This window comes from Sorex araneus, chromosome 7 (assembly GCF_027595985.1).
Source record: "Sorex araneus isolate mSorAra2 chromosome 7, mSorAra2.pri, whole genome shotgun sequence".
NCBI classification, from domain to species: Eukaryota; Metazoa; Chordata; class Mammalia; order Eulipotyphla; family Soricidae; genus Sorex; species Sorex araneus.
The window spans coordinates 29,104,013-29,115,574 of record NC_073308.1 but is presented as its reverse complement, the minus strand read 5'-3'; positions in this window follow the sequence as shown (position 1 = coordinate 29,115,574).

Below are 11,562 nucleotides of genomic sequence, written 5' to 3'. Positions count from 1 at the left end.
TTAAATATTTTATGTTGTGAAATAATAGCTCAGGTAAATGCATTTTATGCTTATATACATAATGATAATATATGCATTTATCCTATTGCATTTGAATTAATTAGAAAGTAAGGAAGCATGTTAGTTTATTACAGTTATCTCAATAAAACCTTTGACTGTATTTCAGAGGACAATTTTATTTTTGTTTATTCATGAAAAGTTTATCATAGCATAAAAATGTGTTGTTTATATAGTATTAGAATAAACGATGGTAAGTTTCATACACCATTTAGAAATGGTTCCAACCACTTGTATTCATGAAACATACAGCCCTTGCACTATATTTTCTGCTTCTTTCTCTCCATGGGGGCAAAAGAACTATAAATTTACCATCTGCTCTAAGAATTTCTGGCCATAAAGACTGCAGTTAAAACTATACTAATAGCTCAGTTCAGACAAGAATGATTCCTTAATTTTCATTTCTTATAGAGTAAGTTAATTAAATCCATTAAAGCCATTTTATCACTCCATAAGGCTACTCAGGTTCTTGTTTGCTTCCATTTTAAAATGCCAGGCCAAATTCTATATATTTGTTATCTTCACAATTTACAATTTGATTCCTATAAAACTTTTTTTTTTCCTGGTAACATCCTGGCTCAGACATTTAGCAGTTACAATAAATCTCAAATAGTTTATTTTAGATAAGCAGGCTGCTACTAAGAGGAAAATTTTATTTATATTAAATAAAGGCACATTTATTATGGAAATACATCATTTGGGTGTCTGTTCATGTCCAGCATTATGCTGAAAGTATGTTTATAAAGGATTATAACACAAAGCACTCCAAAAAATGTGCTCCTGGAGTTATTAAAATGTAAGAATGCTTACATTTTATTAGAACAAAATTGGTAAGATGCATATAAGTACAATGTGGCAAGCACATTATAGGGCACAGTTTTCAATGCCCATGATGGAAAAATTTATTATCCCTTTCCCTAATTTACAGTTTAGCATTGTGCCTAGAGAAGATCCACACCAATTCAGTCTGAGAAAAGTACTTTGTAAAATCAGAGAGACAAGCATATTTAGGAACATAGGGATAAACATTTGTTGGACTAGTCCTTAATGATTAATAAAAATTGTCAGGGTAAAAAATTAAGGCCTACAGACATGTCAAAGGGAACAGCAGGTCATTTATGGAGTGATTCCCTAAACTCATGAGTGACTCAAAAGTTAATGAATAATTCTGTAGGATATTCCAAGATGTCAAACCCAAACCCTATTTATGTATTCACTAGACAAGTATTTATTGATTGTTAACTGTGTGCCTCCTGATGCAATGATATCTAAGATACCGAGTTTATCATGTATGAAGAACGAGTAAAAAAATGGATGTCATGTGTGACATGGTGGTCAGAGGAGTTGTTGTGGAGACACACAGTAGGGATATCTACCCAAGTTGTGACTTTGAGTAAAATCTCTCAATTACACAATTCATAAAAATGTAGGTGTCATACTAGAATTTAGATACATAGACAAAAAGTATACTTTTCTTCCAAAGGGAGTATTATTATTTTCCATTGAAATCTTGCACTTAATAGATAAAATTCCTGACAGACTGACAGACTACAATGGGCAGACTGTTACATGCTCTCAGGAAAGGAGTCACCCAAAATGATACTTGGTCCTTGGTGATACTTAGGGCTACAAGGTGTGCACCTAGTGATGTGCAGTGATGGACTTCATGTCAAGCCCCAACCATAGAGTTTTGAAAAGTTTAATTTATTATAAAAAGAAATTTATTTTAAAAATTCAGAAAATGTACCTTTTATAGTCTTTTTTCTTAGAGTCTGTTGCTGCCTACCAATTAAAAAAGCACCATTTTAAATATTGAGGTTTCTCTAGAACTTTCTACCATAAATATACTAACAAAAGTCTCAGAGATAATTTTCATCTTTTAAAAAAATTCCATGTCCTGTCTTCTACACAAATATAGGTGTGTTTCTCTATTAATATTTAAGATCACTTTGATAAAATCAATGTTCTTTTTTTTAAAGCTACTGATACATATCTGTAATGCTCTAGTCTGTCCCATAATACCTATACCTTTTTCTTAGAAGTGCAGCTATTCTTCAAAAAACATGACTGCTTCCTTTTAATAAACACCAAGACTTTCAAAATTACAAAAACAAGGCCTTATGGACTGTGATCTTGGTATTAAGACGTTGGTGGTAGACATGTTGTTTTAACATTGGACTCCTAAAACAGAAAAATATTTTATGCTCATGCAAACTAGCTTTAAATAAATTAATAATGAAAATGATAAAAGTAGAATTGATGAGTATTTTTATGACATCTATGTTATTAACATATTAATATTAAACTATTGGATTAAATATGCTATAATTATTATATTAAAGTGTGTGGTATAAAATTTTTAGTGTTTAATAAAGCATGGTAAGGATAATACAGGAGTTAAAGTACTTGACTTGCCTGTAGCCAATTCTGTTTTGATTCTCAATACTGCACAGAGTCTCTTGAGTACCACTAGGAATAATATTCTGAGAATTGCTGGTTGAAGCTCCCAAAACTGAAAAAAAAAAGAGAAAGATTAAAGAAAAAGAAATATGTTTAGCACAACGACATAAGTCATTAAATTATCATTGTTCTGAAAAGGGTAAAGTATTCCTTATTTCTAAATAAGGAATTATTTAGAAATTATTTACAATAAAAGTTTAAAGAAATGTGAGAAATATAAACCACTGAGATTGCTATCCCACCACTCTCATTCACATTTTTTAAACAATTTCTTCCACAAATATTTTTGGCAGTTTATTTCAAAACCAGCAACATTGGGATAAATAAAGATACAAAAAAAGAGGGGCTGGAGCAATAGCACAGTGGGTTGGGCATTTGCCTTGCACGTGGCCGACCCGGGTTCGATTCCCATCATCCTATATGGTCCCCTGAGCACTGCTAGGGGTAATTCCTGGGAACATAGCCAGGAGTAACCCCTGTGCATTGTCAGGTGTGACCCAAAAAGCAAAAAATAAATTACTCAAAAGATAACATGGATAGTTACAAAATCAGTTTCTAGAATTCAATTAGGAATTGTCCCTTTTCTGACGCATTTATTCATTTTCATATGCATTATGTATATTTGGCAGACACAAGTATTAGTGATACAACATTGAACCAAATAACTTGAAATGTTCTCATAAAAGTTAAGAATTCAGTGCAAGGTTGAGCATTCACACAAATAAGTAGAACATAAATATATAAAGTTATTCTTTATATATTACTGTATTCTAGTTAATAGGATACAGGAAAATTAGAAAAAAAATTTAGTTTTTGCTAGGTAAGAGATACGGTTTTCAAAAGAATTTATATTTAATCCTCAAGTCAAAGAGAAAATTGGCACCTAAGTTGCTCATAACTTCTAAAATTTGGAAATATCAACTTGTAGATTTGAGATTTATTCTAGATTTCCTGATTCCCAGTCTACGTTTTATGTCCCTCACACTCCATAGCTCCCCTTCTGTATCTCACCTCTCTCATTGTTTCCCACTGTAACTGCTGCCAACAGATCAGTGAAGCACATTTTGTAGAATCTGAGTAGTACTCTCACAGTGTCCTTACCGGTCAGCTTTGTAAAAACCTTTTTCAGCTCTAAGCTATTTGGATTTGACTTTGAGAAAATAATAAGCTATGGTTTGTAGGATGACATTGCTTTGTCCCTTCCCCCCTTGCCACAAAGAGCTTAGGTTCATCCCAGTCACACCCATCAAGGTGCTCCCGAGTCACTCCCATTTCTTTGTTTATCTGTAACTACTTCTCTATGCTGTCTTCCCCAAACAGTTAATCAGCTTTTCCCCTATTCTGACTCCACTAATTTGTAAGGTCAAAGCTTCCAAGGACACTGAACTTATATTATAAGTTGATATTACCTTTCTCTTCTTCTTATGCCTTTTGAATAATTTATTTTAAAGCAATGTCCTTTTTGTATAGACATAAGAAGACAATATTATGCTTTTGTAACTTGGGACTTAATTGGCTTCAAATATTGTTCATTCTCCACTTAAGCCTCAGTTGCCCTCAGTTCCTAGCATCCCAAAAGCAGGGTCCCAACGAGGGATGGGACCGATCCAAGGCAAGCAGTGAATTATGTGCTACCCTGGCATCGAGATGGGCCTGGCCAAAGTGCCTAATTCTTAACTATAAGTTAAGAGCTTTATCATGGACAAATGTTGTCATGATCCAAAAGCAACGACGAGACTAGGACCCTGCTAGGGATAGGAAAGACTGATCCGGCCTGAGCACTATAGTCTGAGATCGAGATGGCCCTAGGAGCAATTCTATAAGCTTTAATGCATTTATTATTGGGTCCATACAAAATGATTAATATTATGAATGCTTATATGTTTGCTGGATGAGGAGAGGAGAAATACACTCATGGGACTCTGCCCTTGGGTGGATCCTCCTGCTGAAAGAGAATCAGTCCTAGGAGAAGCATCCCCTGAGGGAAAGGAACCTTACCCTATTGATACCACACCTATGTGTACGCCCCAACCCCCTCATGCTGGGGGGGATTTAACTAGGTGGTAAGAGTGGGTTCTGGGGCGAGATCCAGAGCTGGGAGAGAAGCAGAGAGAGAGAATGAAAAAAACTGATCGAGCAACCAGTTTGGCCTTCTTCCTCCCATCACCTGCCCTTGACCAAAAGCCACACACAGTGGTTCCAGAGCACCAAACACGGGCAGTGAGACAGAAACGCCTGGAGAGCCTGCGAGTGCACATGCCAGTTGGCATGCTTTAGTTTTTTACAGTGGTTCAACAGGGAATTGCAGGAAATTAGGGGTCATTAAATTCTCAACACTATATCCCTGTGTTGGCATAGACAGGAACACACATGCACACATATGTGTGATTGTGTACTGCATGAATTTAATTTTAAAAAGACCCTTGTGTTGATCATGTGGTAACCACTGGCCTGTTGCATGAATATTCCTTCAGTTGGGGACTCTGAGACAAGGAACGCGAAAGAAATTTATGTCATGGAGGGCCCAGGTTCTCTAAGACCTGTGACAAAAGTAGAGAGCTCTGAAATCTCCTTTTATTGATCATGGTACCTCTAAAGGGCACAATACAAGATGTCATCAAAAGAAATTACAGAGAAAACACTGAGGCACCAAAATATGCATTTTTTCCTGGCATTTGCAGCCAGTAATTTTGGCCTTAAGGAAAGAGATACAAAACCAAAACCAAAACCTTTCCTGGGCTACAAGTGCTTGGATTTACATCCCAAAGACAAGGTTTGGGCTTCTGGCACCTGAAATCTACATCCCAAATACTAGGCTGGGCCAGAGCCCAGAAATCTACAGTGTCAAAGGCCAGGCCTGGCTAGCACCTGAGATCTGCATGTCAAAGACCAGGCTTCTGTGAGAAAAGGAAAACGGCCCCTATCAATATACTGAGATTATTTTCTGAAGGCAGTTTGAAGGGGAAAAATGTTCAGCTTCACCCAAACCAGTCAGGACACAGGAGAAATCTCGCCCAGCCTATTTTCATGGGTCCTGCCCATTGTAGAGTACAGTCTACATGGCTTGGCCTGATAGCTCAGTCCAGTTCCAACACTGGCCTACTTTTTAAGTATGGAATTAATTTAACATTATCAACTGCATATTTATTTTATAAAATTATAGATTACTGGAATTGATACTACTGATTAGTATTGTTTTAATACAAATAATGTGGTGGTAAGCACTGTAATGGATATTGCATACGCATTGTCTTTGCTCAATTTCTATGCAAATCTTTCAAGAGACATAGGTTTAACAGCTATTAACATGAAAGCAGGAGAATAATGCATTCTAAACATGGTATAACAGAAAACCACAGGCTAGTTGTTTTAAGACAATGTTTTACATTTCTGGGGAGACAAAGTTTTCTGAGACCTTTCTCTTTACCTTGAAGATATTTGCCTTTTTGTGATACATTTAATGGTTGTCTTTCTGTGCATGCAAACATGTACGAGTTCTGTACCATATTCTATCCCCCTCTTGTTTTTGGGGAGGTCCTACTAAGCAATGCTTGAAGGCAATGCTCGGGGTTGCCGGGAACACGTCAGTGTGCCTGCAGTGCAATAGAGCTGGGTAGAACTTGAGATGTCAAGCAGACAGGCATAACCCCAGTCTGAATTATTTGCCAACTACTAATAGCTTCTTATAAGTAAATTATTCATAATAGATTAGCATTCACTCTAATTAAATTCCACACTTAAATTGAGGAACTGGATTAATATTATAATTTAGAGGAACACAATTACATTTTATAAATTTATCACATAGTTTATAAACAAAACCATCACTGTATCACACTATCACTGTCATCCCATTATTCATTGGTTTGCTCTAGCTGGTGCCAGTAACATCTTCATTTGTCCCTGTCACATACTAGTGTAGCTCAATGGCGTCTGCTTGCTCCAGGAACACAAAAGGCACGTTGCTGTTATTGTTTTTGGCATATCAAATATGTCATGGGTAGCTTGCCAGGCTCTGCTGTGTGGGGGAAAAATGTAAATAAATAAAAATATAAATACAAATAAATAAATACAAATACAAATACAAATAAAGACATCATTCACAGCTGTGTGCTCCAGGAAAAACATTGCATCGCTCTCATCTGGGAGCTTTGTTTTATAGTTTCTGGATCTTGGCTGTTGATGAGATTACATGGCATGGGGGGAGGGGGGAGTTTGTGGGTATGAATGCCATGCTACTGGAAAACTGGGGATCTGGGTGGAGGAGGCCCAGTATTGATCTGAGCAGGCTTGGAGATCTCAATGTAAATATGTTTATCACTGTGACTCAATTAAAAATTTTAAAATATTAAAAGAGCTAAGGGTGTATTTAAGGGGATACCCTCAGCTCCTTTAAGAAGGGTTTCTCCCTCTTATTGTCACTGTTACTGTTACTGTCATCCCATTGCTCATTGATTTGCTCGCACAGACACCAGTAATGTCTCCATTGTGAGAATTGTTGTTACTGCTTTTGGCATATTGAATACACCATGGGTAGCTTTCCAGGTTCTGCCATGTGGGTGGGATACTCTCAATAATTTCCCAGGCTCTCTGAGAGGAGCAGAGGAATTTAACCTGCGAATGCCCTACCTGCTGTGCTATCGCCAGTAGCCATCTGTTATTGTAGATGCATAATATTCATATTTCATCGCACAAAGTATATAAGCACAACTTTAACTATAAAAACCACATAGATTATAGGGACCTACCTTACTCTTGACACTGAGTCCTTAATGCAAATAAGGCATTAGCAGTTCTATCGCAGTGGTCATAGTGTACTCAGAGGGTACTGATTAGATGGGAAGTTAACAAATGAAGATAATAATTGACATGTCAGTTCCACCCCAGAGATTCAATTCTTCTGGTTAAAACTACTCATGTTGGGACATCCCAAAGCTATTCAGATCCTCTCCCAAGATCTCTTAATCTCTTAAATCCCTCTATGGATAATTTGAACCAGCTAACTCTGGAATTGATTATAGTTATGGTGGGCTGGGGGATAGAATAGCTTCCTACAGATGGGAAGTTTTTCTTCATCAAATGGTATGTATAGGACTGATTGAAAAAAAAATCTATAAAGTGTCCATGGAAAGAATGCTTTAAAGAAGAGTCTAAATAATAGTTGGAAGTGATCACTCTGGACAAGACCTGGGTGCTGAAGTAGGTAAAAGGATATATGTAATAATATTTCAGAATCTGTGATGCAAACCAGAATGTCTCAAAGGCAGGGGGAGACAGAGACAGAGACAGACAGAGACATAGACAGAGAGACAGAGAAGGAGAGAAGAAAAGTGCCTGTTATAGAAACAGGGTGTGGGGGTGGGGGCAGGAGGGCAGATGTCGGGCAGAAGGAAAACTAAGGTGGTGGTAGGAATTGTACCTTAGAGAAGGAAAAGGTGTTAGGAGAGTGTATGACTGAAAACCAGTCATGAACAACTTTGAAACTCTGTATATTAAAGTGTTTCAATAAAAAGGAAAAAATCTAGAAGAGTTTAAACAATCCTTAGAAGAAATCACCTTTATAAAGTACTACCATGCTTTAAAACATAATTTTACATACTACCAAATTTTTGATCCTTACAAAAAGAAATTTTATACAAAACACAAGTGATAAGATTATAAAGTAAAAATCCTAGGTGCAACACCCTCTCTAAAAACTATAATCAAGTAAAAGGAAAGTAGCAGATGTTTGTGGATATTTGGAGAGAAAAAAAATACTTGTTTATGGCCAGCAGGAATGTAAAGTGGTTCTATTGCTATTAAAAAGAGTTTTCTTATTTCTCAAAAAGTTAAGCATCTAGTTACCCAGGGATTTCATTTTCAGCTATATGAAGTAAAGAATTCAGAGCAGGCACTCAAATGTTTATGAACTGAAGTTCATAACACTGCATCTGTAAACTGTCAATGTGGAAATAACTTAAAATCAATGGAAAGATGGATAAGCAAATTGTGATATGTGTGTATGTGTGTGCATGTGTAAGTGTGTGTGCACATACATCACTGGCACTGTCACTGTGATCCTGTTGTTCATTGATTTGCTTGAGCAGGCACCAGTAATGTCTCTATTCCTCCCAGTCCTGAGATTTTAGCAGTCTCTCCTTACTCATCTTTCCCAACTATTGGAGGCTCTTTCAGGGTCAGGAGAATGAAACCTATCTTACTGTTTTTGGCATATCGAATATACCACAGATAGCTTGCCAGGCTCTGCCCATGTGGGTGGGATACTCTCAGTAGCTTGCCAGGCTCTCTGAGAGGTATGCATGTGTGCATATTGATATATATATATATATACATATATATAATATATTACTCTCTATGATTTGTTGCCTACTCTCTGAACTCCATCAAATATTGTGTGGTAATTTTGGAAAATGGCGAGGAAGTGTCTTATAATGTGTCATGTGGTCCCGAAAGTGTCCTGGAGTGTGGCGGTGGTTGGGTAGTGGTGGTCAGCTGCCGGGACTGGGTCCCTTGGGGCGGGGAGGGTTCTCACTCACTCACTCACCCCCCTCTGGGGTGCCCCAAGTGAAAATAGCCTGGTGTGGATTCCACATACATATGCACACATATATGTCTATGTATATACACTGGATCATTGAGTTTTAATAAAAATAATTAATTACTTACAAAATCTAAAGCATGGATGAAGTTGAAAAATATGCTAAGTGTAAAAGGCAAGACTCAAAAATCACATACTTACCTTTCTATCAGAAATATGCGGGACATGGGAATATATAGGGGACAGAAAGCAAATTTTTGGAGGAATTAAAAGGGAATAACTGCTAAATGAGTGCAGGACTTTTATCTTGTGTTGATGAAATACTTGTAACCAGTTGTATACATTATTATTGAACTAGATGTCACATAATATTTTACTGAGAATGGTTAATTTAATATTAAATGAATTTTAGCTCAATAAAAAGATGAAAGTTTAAGTAAGATTAAATATGGATGATTCTGAAGAGAACTAATTCATGTCTTAGAGGATAAGAAAGGAAAACTGGTAGAACGCAAATGAAATAGTGAATTGAAGATGTTTTAGCTAAAAGATACAAAAACAAACCAAACACACATACAAACAAACTCAATGAATATATTTTTAAATCTGAAACAGAAACTCATTTAGTGGTATAATTGATGCAGTTTCTCAGACTTGAGTATGAAACCAGTAGATAATTTCTGGCCAAAGTACTTGACAAAATTAGTAGAAATTTCTTTAAGAAAAAAAGTTTCTCTTACAGAAAAAACTTCACACAAGCATGGTGTAAATAAATATCTATAAACAAATGCCAATGTTTCTTTTATTATCCAGCTTCTTTGTGTTACAAAATTAAAGATAAATCATATGCAAACAATATGTGGTTAATCACTGTATCACTGTATCACTGTCATCCCATTGTTCATCAATTTGCTGAGCAGGTGCCAGTAATATCTCCATTCATTCTAGCCCTGAGATTTTAACAGCCTCTCTTTACTTGTCTTTCCCAATGATGCCGCATTGGAGACTCTTTCAGGGTCAGGAGAATGGAACCCATCATTGTTACTGTTTTTGGCATATCGAATATGCCACAGGGAGCAGAATACTCTCGGTAGCTTGCCAGATTCTCCAAGAGGGAGAACTGGACAATAAGAGGTCGTGTGCTCCCGGGAGATTTGTTTTATAGTCTCTGGATGTTCGCTGTTGATGGGATTACACAGTGCTGGGGGCAATTTGTGGGTGTGACTGCCTAGCTACTGGAAACTGGGGGACTTGGGTGGAGGAGGACGATTCCTGATTCGAGCAGGCTTGGGGATCTCAGTCCTGGGTCCTGCACACCTGGGTTCCATTGCTGGTTCCTTCATGCATGAGGCTTGTCCGAACATGTGAAGAGTGGCCTTGACCATAGCTGTGGCTGGGTTCCAGAGATCTTCAGCTGCCAAGGCTCTGCTCAGGCGGGGACGGAAACTCAACCTGCCCCCCTCCGAGGATCCCCAGTGAAGACAGACAGGTGCGGAAACAACCATTTAAGAGAAATTATTTTCCACACTAATCAATTATAATTGATATGACAAACATTAATTCTAATACAAGACAGGTGCAGGAGAGAAAGGGAGACGGAGAGCAGGAAAATAAAGGCAAAGAGAAGAAGAGGATGTGAACTCGAAAGAGAAGTGTGTAAGATGACGGAAAAGTGTAAAAGAGGGAGGAAGCAAGACAGGAAGTAAGAATTGAAGTTCATTTTTTTTTCTGTTCAATGGGGCAATAGAGGTTTTTTTTGAAAAATTTTTCTTTGCTCCATTGACTGTTCAAGAGTGTACTGTTAAATTAAGATGTACATTTCTGAAAAATATTTATACAAAATATTTTTTCTTGTGTTGAAACTCTAAGGGGGAATTACTGAATAAAAAATTATAAAATAAAAATTAAAAAAATAAAAATAAAAATTCATGATCATGATCACAAAATCCTGTTAATCATCGATTTCTCAAGCGGGCTCAGTAACTTCTCCATTCATTCTTTCCCTGAAATCTTAGAAGTCTCTCTCTACTCGGCCCTCTCAACGATGAAAGAGCACTGGAGGCTCTTTCAGGGTCAGGGGAATGGGATCCAGCTTGTTACTGGATTTAGTATATGAATACACCATGGGAAGCTTGCAAGGCTGTCCCATGTGGGCAGGAAACTCTCAGAAGCTTGCCAGTTTCTCCCAGAGGGAGAAGTAGGCTACAAGATATTGCGTGGCTGCAAAGCGGCTGCATACTTCTGGGAGCTCGCTTTTAAGTCTCTGGATGTTGGCCGTTGATGAGATTACACACACCTGGGTTCCTCTGCCGGTATCTTCATGCATGAGGCCCATCTGAACGTGTGGAGAGGGGCCTCGAGCATGGCTGCAGCTAGGTTCCAGTGGTCTTCGGCCACTGGGAGCTCTGCTCGGGGTGGGTAGGGAAGCTGGAGCCCATCCCCTCCAAGGGACCCTGGGAAAGTCAGCCAGGCATGCGGGCAAGAGACTAATTTTTTTTAATTAAAAA